The sequence below is a fragment of the Protopterus annectens genome, chromosome 13.part0, assembly GCF_019279795.1.
Source record: "Protopterus annectens isolate FY-2018-M chromosome 13.part0, PAN1.0, whole genome shotgun sequence".
NCBI lineage: Eukaryota > Metazoa > Chordata > Ceratodontiformes > Protopteridae > Protopterus > Protopterus annectens.
The window spans coordinates 560850864-560869820 of record NC_056747.1 but is presented as its reverse complement, the minus strand read 5'-3'; the positions used below and the strand labels follow the sequence as shown (position 1 = coordinate 560869820).

The 18957-nt window shown below is 39.6% G+C and overlaps 1 protein-coding gene across 1 annotated transcript in view; it reads left to right on the top strand.

The window, feature by feature from the left end:
- Positions 1–18957, top strand: part of CALN1 (calneuron 1) — a 1476296-nt gene that overhangs the window by 274111 nt on the left and 1183228 nt on the right. The gene's annotated exons all lie outside the window — the stretch shown is intronic.

Genomic DNA, 18957 nt, shown 5'->3' with positions numbered 1-18957 from the left:
TCCCAAATATTCCTGCCTTTCCTATATCCGAAAATACAACCATCTCCTAAAATTTGACCAAAATAGGGGTCAGATTTCAAAATATCCCAATACTTAATAACTTCTTTGCTCTTAAAAGTATTGTTACCATATGTAGTAATGAATTTGGGACCAAAATCTGAAATAACTTTATCATCCTGACTACCATTAGATTTTAATATGTCACACCTATTGGTTGCATGTGCTCTTCCATATGCCCAATCCACTATATAGACATTGTGTCCCCTACTCAAAAATCTGTGTTTCATCTTGCGGGCTTCAGTGTCAAAATCTTGTGCAGAACTACATATCCCACAAAGTCTTAAAAATTGTGCTTTTGGTATGTTCCTAACTATGTGTGCAGGATGGCAACTAGAGGCTAGCAAGATAGAATTTTTAGTAAACGGTTTATGATATAGACTTGTAGCCAAAGTGGCAGTAATCAACTTAGAAACACTGACATCTTGGAAATCAATATTAAACATTTGTATTTTACCCACAAAAACAATACCACAGTAATTATTTATGAGTCACTGTTTGAACATTTTTTGTGGATATATTATATTTTGGAATAAAACAATGATGGATTATCGTGGATCATTATGGTACATTGTGGATTTATGCTGAATCATGCATTTTTTATGGGATTGAGTTTATAGCACTGGATTACATGTGGAGTGTTTGTTCTTATCCGTTTGCACTGTTTTCTGGCATTTGCACCACAACTGTTGGAAGTAAGCATTTTGTGAGTGCTGACCAGGTACTGTGAACTGTCATTATTATTCTGTTTTGGTCGTTTATATATTTAACAGTGATAGTATGGTTGAGGGCAATCATTTGCAAGAGTTTTTGCAAGATTTGGCAGGTGACAGGTTTGCTGTATCTATGTTTGCTGTTACTAGAGCTCATACAGTTCATTAACAAGATGAAAATGCTGTGAATATGGAACATGGTCAGTGGCGGATCCAGGAATTTGCAGAAGGGGGGTGCAGTCTGGTTAGTTGACTACTGGGGTAGAAGCAAGAAAGTGGGACACATGGTTTGGTGGTTGTGATAAGATCACTTTAAGAAGCTCTGACATCACGTGTGGAAAGATATAATTTTACATTCAGTTACACATGATTTCGCTGTGGATGTGGTAGCACAAAAAAGTAATTCCTGTGCAGTGCACAGCACATCTATTTTCAGTGCATGCCTGGAAAAGATTTATTGACCATACCAACTGACATTCTCCTTCCATGGCATTGTGGGCATATGGACTGTTATAAACTTGTAAAGAATCCCACTGAAGGTGGAAATAACCACAGAGAAATCTACTTTGTTGTTATGAAACATAAAATATATACCACAGACACGTTTGGATAAATTAGTAAAAGCTTCATTTAATTGATGTAGCAAATAAACTAAACTCATAAAACTTTCCTTAGCTGACCATTATGTTTTTGGATTGTTTACTGTTCTCTCTCTGGGTTTAAGCACAACTAATTTTCTTTAACAAAAGTCCTACTGTACCTTTTATCTTCTTTCAACAAATTCTGGAGTAAAGAAGGGGGAGGCAATGCTGGTCTCCAGGAGTTCAAAAATACCAATGTTGGTTGTCTTCTTTCACAAGTCAAAGTTCAATGAAACTTGAATTGTGTTTAGTTCAATGTTTTCCAAGTTCATGACCATCTGAATTTGAGTAATTTCTTCTTCCAACTCGTGGTCTTTGACAGTGAACTTCTGTCCTGTTGAACTTTCACTGAGCTTGGATTGCAGTCACTGCAACTTCAGCACTGGCGAAATAGTTCTAAATTGGAGAATGCAGTACTTTCTACAAGTGTGTTTTATAATTGGAATAGTCTCTGTAGCAATTACCATTTTTGGGACTTGAATATAAGCTGACATTTTCCAGTACAATTGCTGCTACCTTGTTTTCCACAGCTGCTGGCAACTTAAATGCAGCAGTGTTACATTATCATTTTGCCAGATTTTAAACAATTCAGCTGATGGTTCAGCCTTAATAACAAAGCTTTCTGTGTCCATTTAGCTACACTGTTTAGGATGTTTGGCTGTAGTTAGAGAACACATCATTGTACATGTTTGTGATGTTGGTGTCCTGGTTAAGTTAATATATTGTCTTTGGAGCAACAGAGTTCTGCAGTGCTACTACTCTGACTGAATTCTGTCATATTTTCCCCATTTTTTTTTCAGTCATGTCCATTTCTCTCTGGAAGTTTCCCTTAATACAACTCATGTTCCTGAGCATCTGTTCACCTTTTGTTGTCTTCCATTTCTTTGCATTGCTCATGTATACATCCCTCCTGAACTTGTCTTGCTATCATCTATCAAACTCTGCATTAAAGTTTTACATAATGTACCCTGCTCTCATTATCTTTAGAGATCCGTCTCTCCTCAGCCACTTCTAAAGCCTTCACAGAAGGTCATTTTGCCTTCTTAATCTTCTTTCTGTTTAGAATTAGTTTTTGCAACTTCCTGGGTAATATTTCAAACATCTGTCCATAGTTCATGTACTTTGTCCAGCATGCCTAATCCCTGACTACTGGTGGTCCTTTTACTTTCTATACTGCCTGTGGAGTATATGACTTCCTGATGGTAGTACTCTGACTTCTCTGATGGTACTTCTATGAATTTCTATGTTGCCTGTGGAGTAGATGACTTCTCTGATGGTAGTACTCTGACTTCTCTGATGGTACGTCCATGAATTTCTATGTTGCCTGTGGAGTGGATGACTTCTATGACAGTAGAGCTCTGACTGACTACTGGTACTTCTCTTACTTTCTATGCTGCCTGTGGAGTAGATGACGTCTCCGATGGTGGTACTTTGACTTCTCTGATGGTACTTCTATGAATTGCTATGTTGCCTGTGGAGTGGATGACTTATGATGGTAGAGCTCTGATTGACTATGTTGCCTGTGAAGTAGATTACTGGTATTTATCTTACTTTCTATTTTGCCTGGGGAGTAGATGACTTCTCTGATGGTAGTACTCTGACTTAATTAGTAGTCTGACTTAGTCAATATGTTATACCATCTAAAGATATGTAGAAAACTATACATGACAGGAGAGAAAGTCTAAGAATTTTTTTGTGAGTGTAACACTAAGCATGTTGTGATGGCCTCTATGTTCCCATACCGTACTGTAATATATGTCACAAGCTTTGTCATACTACTGTTTGATTCTTAATTAAGTGGATTAATAAGTAGCATTCTTCTCGGATGTCTTTCTGCAAATAAATTGATTACTGAGGAGTAGTCTATCGGGATGTCCCTATGCATGAACAGCAACACTAAACTGTTAAGGCGCTCTTGTCCCATGGTACTCCGGAGTTCAGACTTTATCAGTTTTAAGGCTGAATTAGCCCTCTCTACTCCAGCAGTTGTGACTGGAGTGAGCAAGAGTGTATTTAATACAAAGGAAATGTTTGGGAACATTTTGACATTTGTTTGCGAATAGGTCTGCTTCAAATCATTTGGCAGTGCAGAATTGTCTGATAAAGCTTCCCATGTCCTTTTCCACAGTCTGAGCTCTTGGGGGAATGTTGTCGGTGAAGGCAAGTCAAAAAAAATTTTAAGTGAACTCTCTCTATCTAATGTTAAGCTGTTCAAGTTTGATGGAATTAGTGAGAGTCCTTGAATAGCTGTTGATACCATTGTAGTGAATCGTCTGGAAGTTCATGAATGAAATTATCCAAAAAGGTTATAAAAATTGCTCTTCACCAGTACTCTTCTGAAGTCTCTCCAGCAACATTGTTCCTCATAGTCTGTTTGCTACAGACACGTGGAAGGGGTAATTCAGCATTACTGCAGAAGCTCCCCATTTCTGACATATCTCTGAAGATATTCCTAAACTCATTCTCAATGTTTGCACGAACAGCCCGCAGCTCATGAAGCACACAGCTGACTTGTTCATATGCATACAGTACGTCTTGTGACGATCCTTGCAGAAGTTTGTTAAGGAGCTTAGTAAAGCCAAACAAGAACCTTGCTGACTGGACAGAAACAATAAAGCAAGACTTAGTAATTGAACTGTAAAGTCCACTGGCATCTGTCAAAGTTTTTCCATCCCAATGTGGCCCTCTGTTATTCATAATATTGTCTAAACAGTGAATGAGTGCTTCATACATATGATAGAAGTCATCAAAGGCTGTATGTCTCTCCACCCATTTAGTCTCACACAGCAACTTAAGCTTTCGTTTTTCTATAGGTTTTTTGTCACTTGCCTTTTGCTGTAAATTTATGTACTGCAATGATTCCTCTAGACATCTTTGCCTTTTTGGGGAGTATTTGAAAAACAAACCAACTTCTTTCACTATATTTAACATTATTTGTACTTCTGGAACTTGGCAAGCCTTTGAAAGTACAAGGTTCAACTGGTGGCTAGCACAATGGAAAAAATAGCATGTGGTACTTTTTCTTGAAAGAAAGCTGCACAGCCTTTCTGTGCTCCAGCCATGTTTCCACCACCATCGTACCCTTGAGCTTTGCAGTGCTCAAGATTCAACGTTAAGTTTGTTAGGCATGTGACCAACTTATTGCAGATCTCTCTGGTCACAGATTCACAAGCAATAAACTCTATGAACCTCTCCACAGGATGGCCATTCTTCACATATCGTAGTACTACTCCAAGTTGTTCCCAGTTGCTTATATCTGCTTGGATGGAATAAAAGGGTCCAAGAGGCTGTTGTTTAATATCCTTTATTATCTGATGTTGAAGGTATTCTTTTATACAGTCTAGCAATTCATTCTGCACTGTTTTTGAAATATATGTTGCATTCTTTTGGCATATCTGCAAGTGGGCTTCTAACTCTCTGTCACCAGCATCAATTTGGAAATCGACTAGAGATCTGAAATTTCCTTTGTTGGTTGTACAGTCAGATGTACAATCATCTCTATGTCCACAAAGTGCTATCCCTTGCCTTCCACAGTACTCCAGACACTTTATAATAGAGGTTAGTAGAGCTCTGTTTTTGGCCACCTGCAGCTGTGAAGCATTTGAAATTGCAAAGTCCACTCTTGTGATTCGGAAAGCATGTAATTTTGCCTCAGATTTCTTGTGGTAATTTAATTCTGAATGTTGCTGAATATCAGCTTTGGCATGCTTCCAGTTACAATATGGCTGCTCAATGAATAACTTTGCATGTTCTGTCTGTGCTGGTGTTGGAAGTAACATACAGGCTAAACAATACAGCCCATCTTGTTTCACTGAATATGCCAGAAAATGAAACTGGTCTAGCCATGATAGCTGGCATTGACGAAGGGAACTTCCTGATTTTCTTATTTTGTCTGTGAAGGCTTTGAGTGGGAAATGAAAACCGTCATGTGGTTTGCGATGATTTATGACAATGACTTTCTCCTTCTCTGCAGCATTAGTACATGTGATGTACTCACTAATATCTGTCAGTGAACACTTTGTGGCACCAACTTCATCCAAATGCTTCTTACTGACTTCACTAACAGTACTTCTCTCACTTTCTATGTTATCTGTTAAGCTGCTGACTTCTGTGACAGTACTATTTTCACTGACTTCTCTGATGGCACTGCATTCATTTACCATGTCTTCTGTGTCAAACACACATGACTCTCTGACTGCTGGTTAAAAAAACAAAAACAAACATCAAGAGGAAGATAACTTCTGTAAAAGTACAACAAATACAACTACATTTGCCACCATTGACTAGTGTACTGTTATACACAAAAAAAAGTTTCACTAACTAAAAAAAATAGGGAAAGACTCTATACACTGGATGCCTGCAAACCCACAAAAGAAATGCAAAGTATACAACATGGATTATTAAGATGTTCCATCTCACCGATGAGCTCCTGCCTTCATATATGACTTTTAGAGTACAGTACCTTTCAGTTCATTTTCCATTACATATCTGACTTTCCTTTCAAGACTAAAATCAGTAAAATATATGAATACCCTCATTCATAAAATCCTAGACAAATACTTTAGCACAGGAAATAGTGTCACACACATCTGAACTATCTAACAATCATCCTGAGAATAGGACATAATTCTGTACTTTGGCACTACTCTCACCCACAATGACTTACCCTCAGAGACTGAATCTTCTCCGTGTTTTATGACCTTTCTGAAAAATTTGAAGAGAGACTGTTGGTGTAGTTCTCGCTTGGCTCCTGAAGACATGGCAGCACTTTCTCCTGACATACTGCAGCTCATTTTAATACAAGAAATAACTGCTTCTGTTATCTAACATACAAAATAAAACTGTGTCAAGTACTAATGACTTAGCCAATGGCCACAACAACATGTGTTCATTATGCTGAAGAAAACGCATATAAAACACTTCACAAATGAATACATGATCTCTTCTTTGCTTTGACACATTGCAATTGCTTTACAAAACTGTCTCTGTCTGTGGGTGCTATACTTCTATCAACCTACAGACATCCTGGCATTACACAGCATTTTCTGGACAAATAAAGGGCATAGGTCAAAACTGTAAGCATTTTGTAAGCAATGGCAGATATCACAGTGTACAAATAGCAATACTAAGACTGGGAAGTATTCTTTACTGTGATAATTCCACATTCACAGTCTTTCTATAAATGTTACTTTCACAAAATGCATATCTTGAGACTGTATAACCCAGAAATATATTGTTCAGTTTTGTTAATCTAACATAAGCTGTAACATGACAGCAAGAAATTCCTCTGAGCACATGAGCCCCCAGGCCTTTCTGTGTTGGATGGAAGCATTCTAGCTTATCAGTGGGAGTGGTAAGCACTAGGTAGCATATCTACCACAAGATCTAGGTACAAATTCTTAGTTTTAGCACTTGAATTTGCTTATTTCGTGCTCAGCACTTTAGAACTTGCTGATAGCACTAAATAAGCTACAAATTAGTGCAACACTCAACCTTCCTCTCTACCTACAGGAAAACAGTTTTTGTACTTACTTTCCTCACTTGCTTAGAGAAAAACAGCTCATATACTCAATTTCCACACTTGTCTAGAGGAAAGTAGTTTTTTATCCAGGCATGTCAAGGGTCAGCTCCCAGTGTTCTCTCCTGTCTTTCTGATGAATCTGGACATCTTGAGGCAATGTAGCAATTGCCTCATGTACACAGACAACCATCTCCTCCTACCACCAGACACCGCAACCTGTGAAAGATGCATTTATTTAACCAAACTGGAGTTAAAGCTCTCTCCAACCAAGACTGCACTTGACAGTCAAGAGGACAAGGTAAACGCTTGCACCACACTACACTCATCAGTGCAGTTACTGAGACATGGTTTAAACCCATGAAGAGTATCCCAGCATTTCCACACATTTAGACCATCTCTTGCACAGGAAGGAACAAAAAGTGAAGGAGTCTCAGTTTATATCAAACATGAACATGCTTCAAGGATAGTTAAACAGTATGGCACACTTAAGCTTCTCCATGTCTGACTTGCAGTAAGCAAAGCCCCATACCATATCTTGGCAAGTGATAGATGTTCATCGTGCCATACTGCTGCAGTCATTACACTTGGGTTATCCTGCCGTCAGGCGGGTCCTCGGTCGGCCGAATTCCAAAGTCTTGGTCCGGCGTCAGTTGTCGTCGCTTCTTCCCTGACGTCAGAGCGGCAGGGGTATAAAAGAGGCAGCCAACGCCATTTTCTTCATTTTTTTTTTGCCGCTCGGTGCGCGAAGCAGAAACAGTTCACAAGTGCCAGTCGGCCAGCTCCTGAGATTTCCGAAAAGGATTTCAGCTGAAGTCTTCTCTAAAGCTAAGTACCCCATTGGGGAAACTTTTCTTGCCTCAGACCGATTTCAGACAAAGTTAATAATTGCATTTCTTGTAGGAAGCAAATACCGCATAAGGATTTTCACTCATACTGTATTCCTTGCCTAGGCCCAGACCACGACGTCTCGGGCTGCCGCTTTTGTGCTAGGTTCAATAAATGCACTATAAAACGTCGGGCGGAGTTTGCCCTTCATTATTTTGGAAAAATATTTAACTACAGCATGTCGTCGGATATTCCGACACCAGGCTTAATGAAAAAACACAAAGATAAAGATAGGTATCCGAGGCCCAAACCGGATACCGAGACCACGCTTAGGCCTGCCGCTGGATCTCCGGTACTCAGTGAGGCGCCTTCGCAGCCCCTGACTACCGCTGAATCTATTTTACCGGCGACCACTCAATCTGAAGAAGCAGGCCCTCTGGAGCCGATTACCTCTCTAGACACCAACGCCACTCTTGGCGGGGAACCAGAAAATTTAGCTAGGCCTTCAGTTTCTGAAGGCGTTTTCAAGCCTACTTCTATTACCATTAAATCTTACTCAAAAGCTAAAGCCCCTATGAAAATTAGGAAACAGGGTCCTCAGACCCCCTCTCAGCAACCCATGCCTAAAAAGCAGATGCTCAAGATGGCTGAGGATTTAATTACTCTTATCAGGGGTTCTCAGCCCCCCTTAGAAAAAAAAACAGGTTGGAGGAAGACTACCCTTCCTCAGATCAAGCTTCCATTACCTCAGGTTTTTCTGAGGACCAGGATTACTCCTATTCTCCCTATGAAGACTCTGATGCAGAGGAATCAATTCCCTTGGTTTCCCCCCCAGAGGACTATTCTTTCGGGGAAACCTTGCATACCTTGAGGGAACACTTCCACTGGGAAGGATAGGATTACTCAGATTCTAAGAAAAGGCTCCGGGAGTTTCTCCTTCTTCCTCAGCATAGCCCCTTCCTATTCCTCCGGTTTTAGATATTTTGGATGATGTTTTTGCAGAAGCCAGTCTGAATCCAGACTCCTTGCCTCCTGCCCCAGTTAAACCAGGCAGATACTACTGGGTCCCTGATTCCCACCAGTTTTTATATAAAAGCCCTGCTGCTGACCCAGAAACCATTTCACAGGGTCCTAAGGGGATTAAGGCCTCTACTGCAAAAAATAATTTACCTTCTGAAAGAGATTCCAGAGCATTAGAAAGATGGGGGAAGAAGGTGTATACTTCTGCCACTTTAGCCATGAGGGCATTAAACTGCCAATTTCACATGCTAAAATCATAAACAGAGGCTACAGATTCCACTTTCATACCCTTCCAAAAATGAAAGGCATGCCAAACCTGCCACAAAATCAATGGGCAGAGGCACAAAAACAAATTTCCGCTCTCATGGATATGAAAGCAATTCAAAAGGTACCTACAAAAGAACAAGGTCAAGGTTTTTATTCAAGACTATTTCTGGTACCAAGGAAGGACAAAGACTGGAGACTCATCTTAGACCTATCTATTCTGAACAAGTACTTAGAGGTACCAAAATTCAAGATGCTCACATTACAGCAGCTTCTTCCCATGTTGGGCAAGGAGTCTTGGCTGGTAACGTTGGACCTCAAGGAGGCATACCTGCATGTCCCTATCAGACAAGATTGCAGAAGATACCTCAGATTTCTTGCAGGTACAACGCATTATCAATTCTCTGCATTGCTCTTTGGCTTATCTACTGCTCCCAGAGTATTTATGAAATGCCTGGCATCAGTAATTGCATTTTGCAGACAACAAGGAATACAAATCTACCCATATCTGGACGACTCCTGATCCAAGCGGACAGCAAGGACATTCTACTACAGCATTTGCCATTTGTAATAAAAATGTTAAATTGCCTAGGGTACACAGTAAACAAAAATAAATCAAAACTGATACCCTCACAACAGATAATATTCCTGGGTGCTAGCTTAAATACAATGGCCCAGATGGTTTATCTCACGCCAGACAAGCAAAGGCAACTGCCTCAATACTTCAGAAAAATGACAACTTTAACCCAGCTTACTGCAAGGAAAATCCTGCAGGCTTTGGGGTTCATGGCATCCTGCATTCTACTAATACCATTTGCAAAGCTGCATATGAGGAAACTACAATGGTACCTGAAAAACTTATGGTCTCAACACAAACACAGCCTGGAAACAATTATACCACTCACAGCATTGGCCTTACAAGTACAACTACAAGCGCAATTCCTGCCAGGAAAGGAAAACATTCTGGCAGGCAAATTAAGCAGAAATATGACAGATCATCACGAGTGGGAGTTACACCCTCAAGTATTCTCAATGATAGCATGGAAATGGGGACAGCCAGACATAGATCTATTTGCCTCCTACAGCAATCACCAGCTGAAAAAATTCTGCACAAGGACCTATCATCCACAGGCCTGGAAAGTGGACGCTCTATCTTTCAGTTGGACAACATTGACAACCTATGCCTTCCCACCTCTACCTCTACTGACAAAAGTTTTACTAAAAGTTAGAGCAAAGAGGCCACAAATGATTCTCATTGCTCCGGACTGGCCTCGTCAGCACTGGTACCCGCTCCTAAAGAGCCTATCTCATTCACCACCTTGGATCCTACCTCAATTCCCACTTCTGTTGTCTCAGCAAAATTACAAGATCCTCCACAGTCAGCTCAGGACACTAAATCTAGCTGCATGGAAAATACCTTAACTTATCAATCTACACTCCTCTCAAAGGAGGTCCAGAATGTCATCTTGGAGGCCAGGAGACCCAGTACCAGAAAAACTTACTCAGGCAAATGGAAGCGATTTTGTGCATGGAACCAAGCAAAAGGCCTAAATCCTTGGATATTAAATATACCTCAGATTCTACAGTACCTAGCTGACATGTTAAACAGTGGCCTTTCCTTCTCATCCATCAAAATCCATGCCTCAGCTATTTCAGCACAATGCAATACGGATCCTCCCTTATTCTCACATCCTTTACTAAGACAGTTCCTCAGAGGGGCAAAAAATATAAGGCCCCCATGAAATCCACCAGCTCCAGCTTGGGACCTTAACTTTGTACTGGAAAAATTGACATTACCTCCTTTCGAACATGCCTCCTCAGCAGAACTGCAATACTTGTCATGGAAAACAGCTCTGCTTTTGGCTATTACCTTAGCACGCAGGGTTTCGGAGCTACAGGCCCTTATGGCAGTGCAACCTTTCCTCATTTTCCATCAGGACAGAGTCTCTTTACGTACCAACCCTACCTTCATGCCAAAGGTGGTATCCAGTGTGGCTTTGAATCAGGCTATTCATTTACCTACCTTTTATCCAAACCCCCAGAATAAAGAGGAGAGACTACTTCAGTCCTTGGACATTCACAGACAACTTCAATACTATTTGGACAGGACAAAATAATTCAGAAAATCTGAACAACTTTTTGTGTCTTATGCTGCTGGTGTTCAAGGAAAGGCTATTTCCAAACAGACTATTTCAAAATGGATAGCCCACTGCATCCGCTTTTGCTATTCATTTCATGGGAAAACAGTGCCAGGATACATCAGATCACACTCCACCAGGGCAACAGCTACCTCAGCAGCATATCTCAGGGGGGTCCCAACCAAGGACATTTTGGAAGCAGCTACTTGGAGTTCAGTGCACACTTTTACCAAGCACTACCACCTGCCATTATACTCTAAATCTAGAGCGGGCTTTGCCACCGCAGTCCTGCAGGGCATTCTAGCCCCTCCTAATTCAGCCTAATACCAGCCACCCTTCCATAGCTTTGGGATTCACCCAAATGTAATGACTGCAGCAGTATGGCACGATGAACATAGTACAGTTTTGTACCTACCATAAATGTAGATGTTCGAGTGCACATACTGCTGCAGTCCAGGCTTCCTTCCCTCCATCCCCTCTCAGGACAGGGCTTATGACAAACACCTCCAGCATACATCCAACTTGGGGTACTCCTATATGGTGTATTTGCTTACAACTACTGCATAACATCATGTATTGCCTGCCTATTTGGGGGCACCTGACATCTGGGGCAAGAAAAACTGAAGAAAATGGCGTCGGCTGCCTCTTTTATACCCCTGCCGCTCTGACGTCAGGGAAGAAGTGACGACAACCAATGCCGGACCAAGACTTTGGAATTCGGCCGACCGAGGACCTGCCTGACGGCAGGATAACCCAAGTGTAATGACTGCAGCAGTATGTGCACTCGAACATCTACATTTATGGTAGGTACAAAACTGTACTATCTCCCCTCTGCGACCCATGAAGCCCATACCACATACATAAATCTACTGGAGACTTTCTTCCTTCAACCCAATACCATATTCATGGTTGAGTTTAACTACACCATAATAAACTGGAAATTGTACATGGCCTCAAGTTTGTGAGCCCAGACATTTCTGGACTTTATCAACACAAGCATCCTGGACCAGATGGTCTGTATGCCATTAGGGGTGCTAATGTCCTTCACTTGATCCTCACAAATATGCGGTAATGTTACCCCCTCCCAGTGTAATGTCCTCAGTAGCCAGGTCAGATCATAAAGCTAAAATAAAAATTAACCCCAGCTAACTATGGAACTTCTAAGAATTATTCTAAGGCTAACTTCCTACTATTAAGTAACACCCTAACATAATTCCAAGTCCCCAAACCCTGAGAACAGTGCTTCCTAATCAGGACAGTTCATAGAAACCCTCTACAATCATGTAAATAGCTGCATTGACAGCTTAACTTCCCTAAAATAAGCATAGGTAACCTCAAAAAGTAAGCCACCCTGGTTGAACCCCAACATCAGTAGGTTGTATAACAAATTAGAAAAACATGGTCAAAAACAGGAAGGGCTATACTCAACAAGGTAATAGTTCTCCCTTCAATCCAAACAGTGAATCAAAGTTCTAATCATGTCTACCAAAGCCAAATTTGAGATAAAAATAACCTCCCAGGTAAAGGATAAACACAAGGCTTTCTTTACCTATGTCCACAACATCATGGCAACACACAGCAATGTGCTGATTTAATTGTGAACAGATCCAACTATACATAGCCAGAGGACATAGGGAATGTACTGGCTGACAAATTTAGCTTCAGTTTTACTCCTTCCTCAGATCCAATCACCCCTGTGGAAACACCATCAACCATAACTCCCTTAGCTATCACTAGGGAGCAGGTCCTCAATGGAGTCTCTAAAGCCAGGAGCTCTGTACCGATGGGACCTGATAATATCCCAGGATGCCTCCTAAATAGCACAAAACATGTCCTATCAGGCCCAACAGAATGCTGACCATCCTTTTTAGGGGTGTGTCCTGCAGAAAATACCGCTGAACATTTCACCTCAAGAGTCACTGATGTCGACAGAGATTGCAGGATTTTCACAAACCTGCATTTTCTGAATGATAAGAAGTCAGGAATCCTAATTATTAAAATTACTCCGTTACTGTAACCTTCAGTACTTTGCCAGAATATCACAAGTTAGAGGAAAAATCTGAGGCAAAAATCCCTAATACGTTTTTCTAAATCACGGACAGTTGAGAGCTATGTGTAACTTTCCTAAATGTTTTAATTACAGCTGCTCTGTTAAATGAATGAAATATTAACTAACTATACAGTTTACAAATAATTTCCAACTGGTTTAATTCAGCAAGTCAAACTTTATTTTAAATAACATACCAGGCCATGCAAATAAATAATCCAAGTCAGAATTACTTTCTAGTTTTAGTCTTCGTTATACAGAAATATAGACTGAGTCAATGATAGGCTCCAAATAACTGCTGAAGTCATTTTGCTGTCTAATGGGCAATCAGCACAGTCACAGAAAAACAAATAAGAAAAGAAAATATATGGCCAAAAGTATAAAATGAAAACTCCCTACAGTCTATTATTAATTGCTGTAGTTCTGAGACAAAACAAATTGACTAACACACAAATGTGTCAGTGAAGTGGTGAAACAGACAGAAATGACACATCAGCATGTCTGCTAATATAGTGCATGTCAAGTGATGACCTGAGCCAATCCACCACGAACATGGTAAAGTGACGAAAGAGAAATAAGGTGCAGCCTGCCAAGTCCTTCCGTGACATGTCAGTGAGAGCATAGTTAGTCAGTTAGATTTATCAGCTGCAGTGGCACATTTATCATTGTTTAATCCACAGTGTCATCGTATTTCTGGAAAATGTCTACTCTTATTTTGAGCTTCTGAGTGCAGATAATGTGTAAACTCTCTGCATGTAGGATATTCGTGGTTATCAGACGCAAAGTAAACACTGAACTGCTTTCAGCATTTCTTGCAAGATACGCCATGTCTGGCAGGAAGCCCTTGTCTTCTGCTTTTACTCAATAGAATTTAATTCACCCTGCAGATGCATGCATTGAGATTTTACATTTGAAGGTTGGGAGTAGAGTAGCGAGAGCTGTGATTTTTTTTTTCCGTGTAAGTGCAATGTATATGTGAAATGTATTTTTTCCTTGTGAATAAGGGTTACAGATTAAATGTAAAATATAATGCCTTGTTTTCAGGGATAATATTCCCATGAACCATGGGAGCACTAGGACTTCTTGAGCACAGTGCTGTTTGAAGAGGTTTCCATAGTCGCGCTAGAAAACCTCAAGTGAAACACCACAGCAAGTCGAGCTTGGAAATGTTTGGTGTGGTGCTTGCAGAATCCACAATCAATTTCTGTTAATTTCCAAATTCTCACCAAGACTATGTGGAAATTAGTTTGTTTCTGTGTCGGCAGTGCTCTGTAGAACCATCTCTCTGTTCTGTATTGCCTGAAGTGAAACAGGTAACCGAAGTGCCTGTACTAAAGCAAATAGTGCGATGAACTAACGATGTAACTGGCTGACGATGGGGAATTACTTGTTTCTTTATTTCACTTTGCCAACAGTGCATGGGACATTTTTTCTGCCTTTAGCTGCATGAAAAATAAACTATGGCTGCATTAACCCTAGCCATCAGAAATCTAGATTCACAGGCACACCGGGAAGCACCCCTGAAGTACACAATGTGCCATTTTCCTGGAAGTAAATTCATTCTGCGAATTTGAGCCCAAATCAAAGTTTCAAACAGTCAGCTGCTTATAGGCTGCACAAAAATCTAAACTTTGTAGAACAACTATCCCCTGAAACAAACTTCAAAAAATACCCGTTGATAAAGTCCAATTATTTGGACTTTATCAACGGGTATTTTTTGAAGTTTGTTTCAGGGGATAGTTGTTCTACTGAACTGTACAGTGTCTCTAGACCTGAGCCAGGAGCTAGTCAGAGAATGGACAATGGCTAGATAATGGTCAAAGCTAAGGCAGGTCAGGCAGAAAACACTCGCATACATGTTGACCAACACCAGGTAGGAACTGAGCTTGCACAGGAATAAGCCAAAGGGCCAGTGGTAATTCAAAGCTGTGTATGATTTGTCCCTGATTCTGAAGTTAAGAAGATGAGAGTTATCCCTGAATATAGCTCTCAACTGCTACAATTTATGTATGTATAGCGCTGTTTGTCATAAAGCCAGACCTGTTTCTGAGGAGATACTTTATTAATCCTATACAGAGATTCTTTACCACTGACTGTATAGGGTCTAGTATACAGTGGCATTATATTGTTAAAAAATACGATTGTGTTCCTCTTTCTAACCCTCTAGTATGATTTTAATTTTCTTTAATGGGGAGGGGGTTGAACAATATGCTCCTGTATTACCTAGGAGCAAGGATGTAGCTAGGTGTGCTCTGTGTACTCAAATGAGTAATTTTTTTCTTCAGCATCATTCTGAAACACAGAAGATACCTGTACATTTACAAGTTAAAATAATGTCCACAAGCATGCTTCTCTTCAAAACAAAGATGAAAGCCTTACTTGTCCAAAACCAAATGTTTTAATTGCTGTGGAGAAAACAGGTGGAATACATGTGTTTCCCTGAAGGCACTAGTCCAACTCTTGGAGAGGGATGAACATATATAAATGCGATAACTGTGGGTGGTGGAACAGCTCGTACAAAGTGGATATTTCTGGCTTCAACCCAACCTAGGAGAATGCATGGTTAGTTTCATTTGCTCCGGCCACTGCTGTAACCATGCAGAAGCAGACAAACTGAATCGTAGAAACTTGGATCCCATATATGATGTCCTCCAGCTTGGTTCGCTCTTATTTTACTAGCTGACTTCAGGGTGAGCTCTGTAACCGTAGTTCAAAATGTATTTGCCTGATACAAATGTTTTAGTCACTTTGGTTTAGTACTCTAACTGGATTACAGAACCTTTTTTCCTGTCAGCATTTGTTTCCTGGCAATGTCTCTCAAGTGTACCTCAGAGTGAAGAATGTTCCTCATTTTGAGTCTTAAAAAGTCATGTTCCACATTGATAGGGTGTGTTATACATTCATCATCTGAATATTCTTTTTTTTTTTTTTTTACAAATGTCCATGGCAAACACTGAATCATATGAATTGAGAGATTTTGAAGACTACTCAGTTTAGACATGCAGTCACTCAGAATTTTGCTGACTATCTTTTGGTTACCACGCTACCTGCGTATCCATGATGTGTTTATGTAGTACTTGGCTAAGGAGCAGAGGACCACTGTTTGTTGTGGAAAAGGGTGAGAGAGAGTAGTATTTTGGATACTCAGTCTACATAATTTCTTTCTAAAGGTGAACACTGTGTCCTGCGGAAAAAAGGCAAATGTCCTGAAACTTTAGAAAAAAAATATTTCACAAGTTTTCTTTAATAGCTGCATAAAATATTTATTTTGTTTCTGAAACAACTACGTTACTTCAAGAAATAGCATAACCAACTCAAATGCTACAAGAATAAACTTTGATCTGGGCAAAAAGGAGAAGTTCTGTGCTTTGCACTGCCCTTCATATGTTTTGTATTTCAAAAGTCTTATGTTTCTACAAAAATACCCCACTTTGGAAATTTGAAAAGGTGGCAAACCTTACCGTACTCAAAACAAGAAATGTTTGCCATATTGATGCAGCCACTTCACTCTTACAAACTACACTATCATATTTACCGTGCAATACTGCAAGAGCACACACATCTCATGAACGCGTCCTTTTACACATGCGCCGTGAGTGAAAAATGTGTAGTGTGATGATTAGGGAAGATAAATAGATAGTAAAAATTGGTGGATTTCATTAGCGGAACTGCGACAGCTGGTAAACTGCAGATTTACACAACCGGTTACTAGAAAGCATTAGTTCCGTCTTTTGTCATGGTAGTTTCAAGACAAGAAGTTTATAGTGATGTTTTGGGTTCCTTTGCACAGATACTTTTTGCTTGTTCTTAGTTACCACTCATATTCAGTCTAAAACCTAACAGATGGGGATACTAGACAGTAAAAGTTTTGAGAAAGTTACTCCCGAAAGACTTCGACCATTGATTGAAGAGGTGCTTCTGTTAGTTCCGTTTTAATTATTTGCTAAGGCATAGAGTGAACATTTAGTTGGAACTAATTGTTTGGGCATTTATTTCTTTGGCTTGTTCACTTTTGTAAGGAACATCTTTGCAGGTGCTTTCTGCTGAAACCAGTAAAACGAAGTTAAAAAGTAAATGTAAAACAGAGTAGATAATTAATACCAGGGATTGTTTTTTCATGCATTCAGGGAATTTAATTGTTGTGTAGACTTTCTCTATGTCAAATGTGTTTGTTTTATGTTTTGGTACTTTCAGTATTTTTGCTTCGGATTAGCACTCATACTTACACTTAATATAAACTAGGAACATATTATAAGTTACTTGGTCTTAGCAGTATTAGGAGTGGTAGCAGTGGACTAGCTATTTTTGTTAGCTGTTTTGCATACCTCTGAAGGTCTTTCTTCAAGAATCTGGACAGAACCAAAAAATGATAAAGAGCACAAAGGCCCAAAATCAGAGACCATTTTAAAATGTAATTTAAAAAGTTAATATAATAGGTTTTGCACCAACAACCATTTTTGAACATTAAAAAGTACGGACTTTAATATCTTACATTACTGATGATCATACTACTCCAGGATTTAACTGAAAATTTTTATGAGTGACGAGTGATTGTTGTTGGGCGATTGTGTACTTGTCTGGGACTGGTGTAGCCAGATATTTGTACTTCTCACCTATTTTTTGTTTTTATGTACTCAGCCCTCAAAATGCTAGTCATAAGACATCTAGGAAGGCCGGGACATGTTATTTTCAACTGATACCATTTCCACATGTAAAAGCCTATTTTAGAAATAAATTGACAGAGTCCTAGTGAGTCAGATCTCCATGAGTTGACCTAAAAAAGACTCCTCAAGGCAAAACACAAGAGCATGTGGGGAAAAACTAGTGCCGATCATACATGGTGCCATTTTTTAACTACAATCTGCCAAGGCATCTTGAGGGATTTTAAAACTATTTCAGGGAATGCATTTAGCTGGTGGGTTAATATAAAGTGATCGGAAATTTAATTATTAATAATTATTATTTGAAAGAGCACACACACACACACATACATGAAGGAAAATCATATGAAATATTATTTCATGATCTACATCTGCGTCTTCATGCCACACATTACCTCATCAGTGCCTTGCATATTGACAGTTAATATTATGTATTATGAACTATAGATAAAGTTTAAAACTGACAGCCTGTATACATCTAAGCCTAGTTTTAATTGTAGACTGGAATGTCAAAGCCCTCTCTGAGCTTTATAAGTTTTAATTATTTGCATTGTAGTTACATGTTTGTGTGTTACAGTATAATGTCCTCTTACAGTGACTCACAGTGCAAAATATTCAACTTTTTTAAATTGCGTAATCAAACAATAAATTGGGGCTCTTTGGTACAAAAAGTAAAAAAAAAAAAGCCCTCACAGACTTGTTGACTCAACAGAGTTTGTTGCTGGCGTTCAGAACTCTGCACAGTCACTGCTGTTTATTATAATTCCCTCAAGTTTCTTCCAATACGATGCTCTCTGAAGTTTTTACCAAAACACGCCTAACTGAACTACAATAGAGAATTATTTGGAGGAGCAATTGAGGAGATTATAAAATCACCTGACTCTGCAACCTCCAATCGCTTCTCCAATGTATTTGAGTTAGGAGCGATTTTTCACAGCATTGATTGGTTGAAAGGAAACCAAACTGAAAAAACTGCATGGTACTGTCCATGTTTTTTTATTGGTTTAAAAAATTAACAGTGTTCAAAAAAGGTTAGGACTAACATTTGGCATACTAAGTTACTTCAAGTT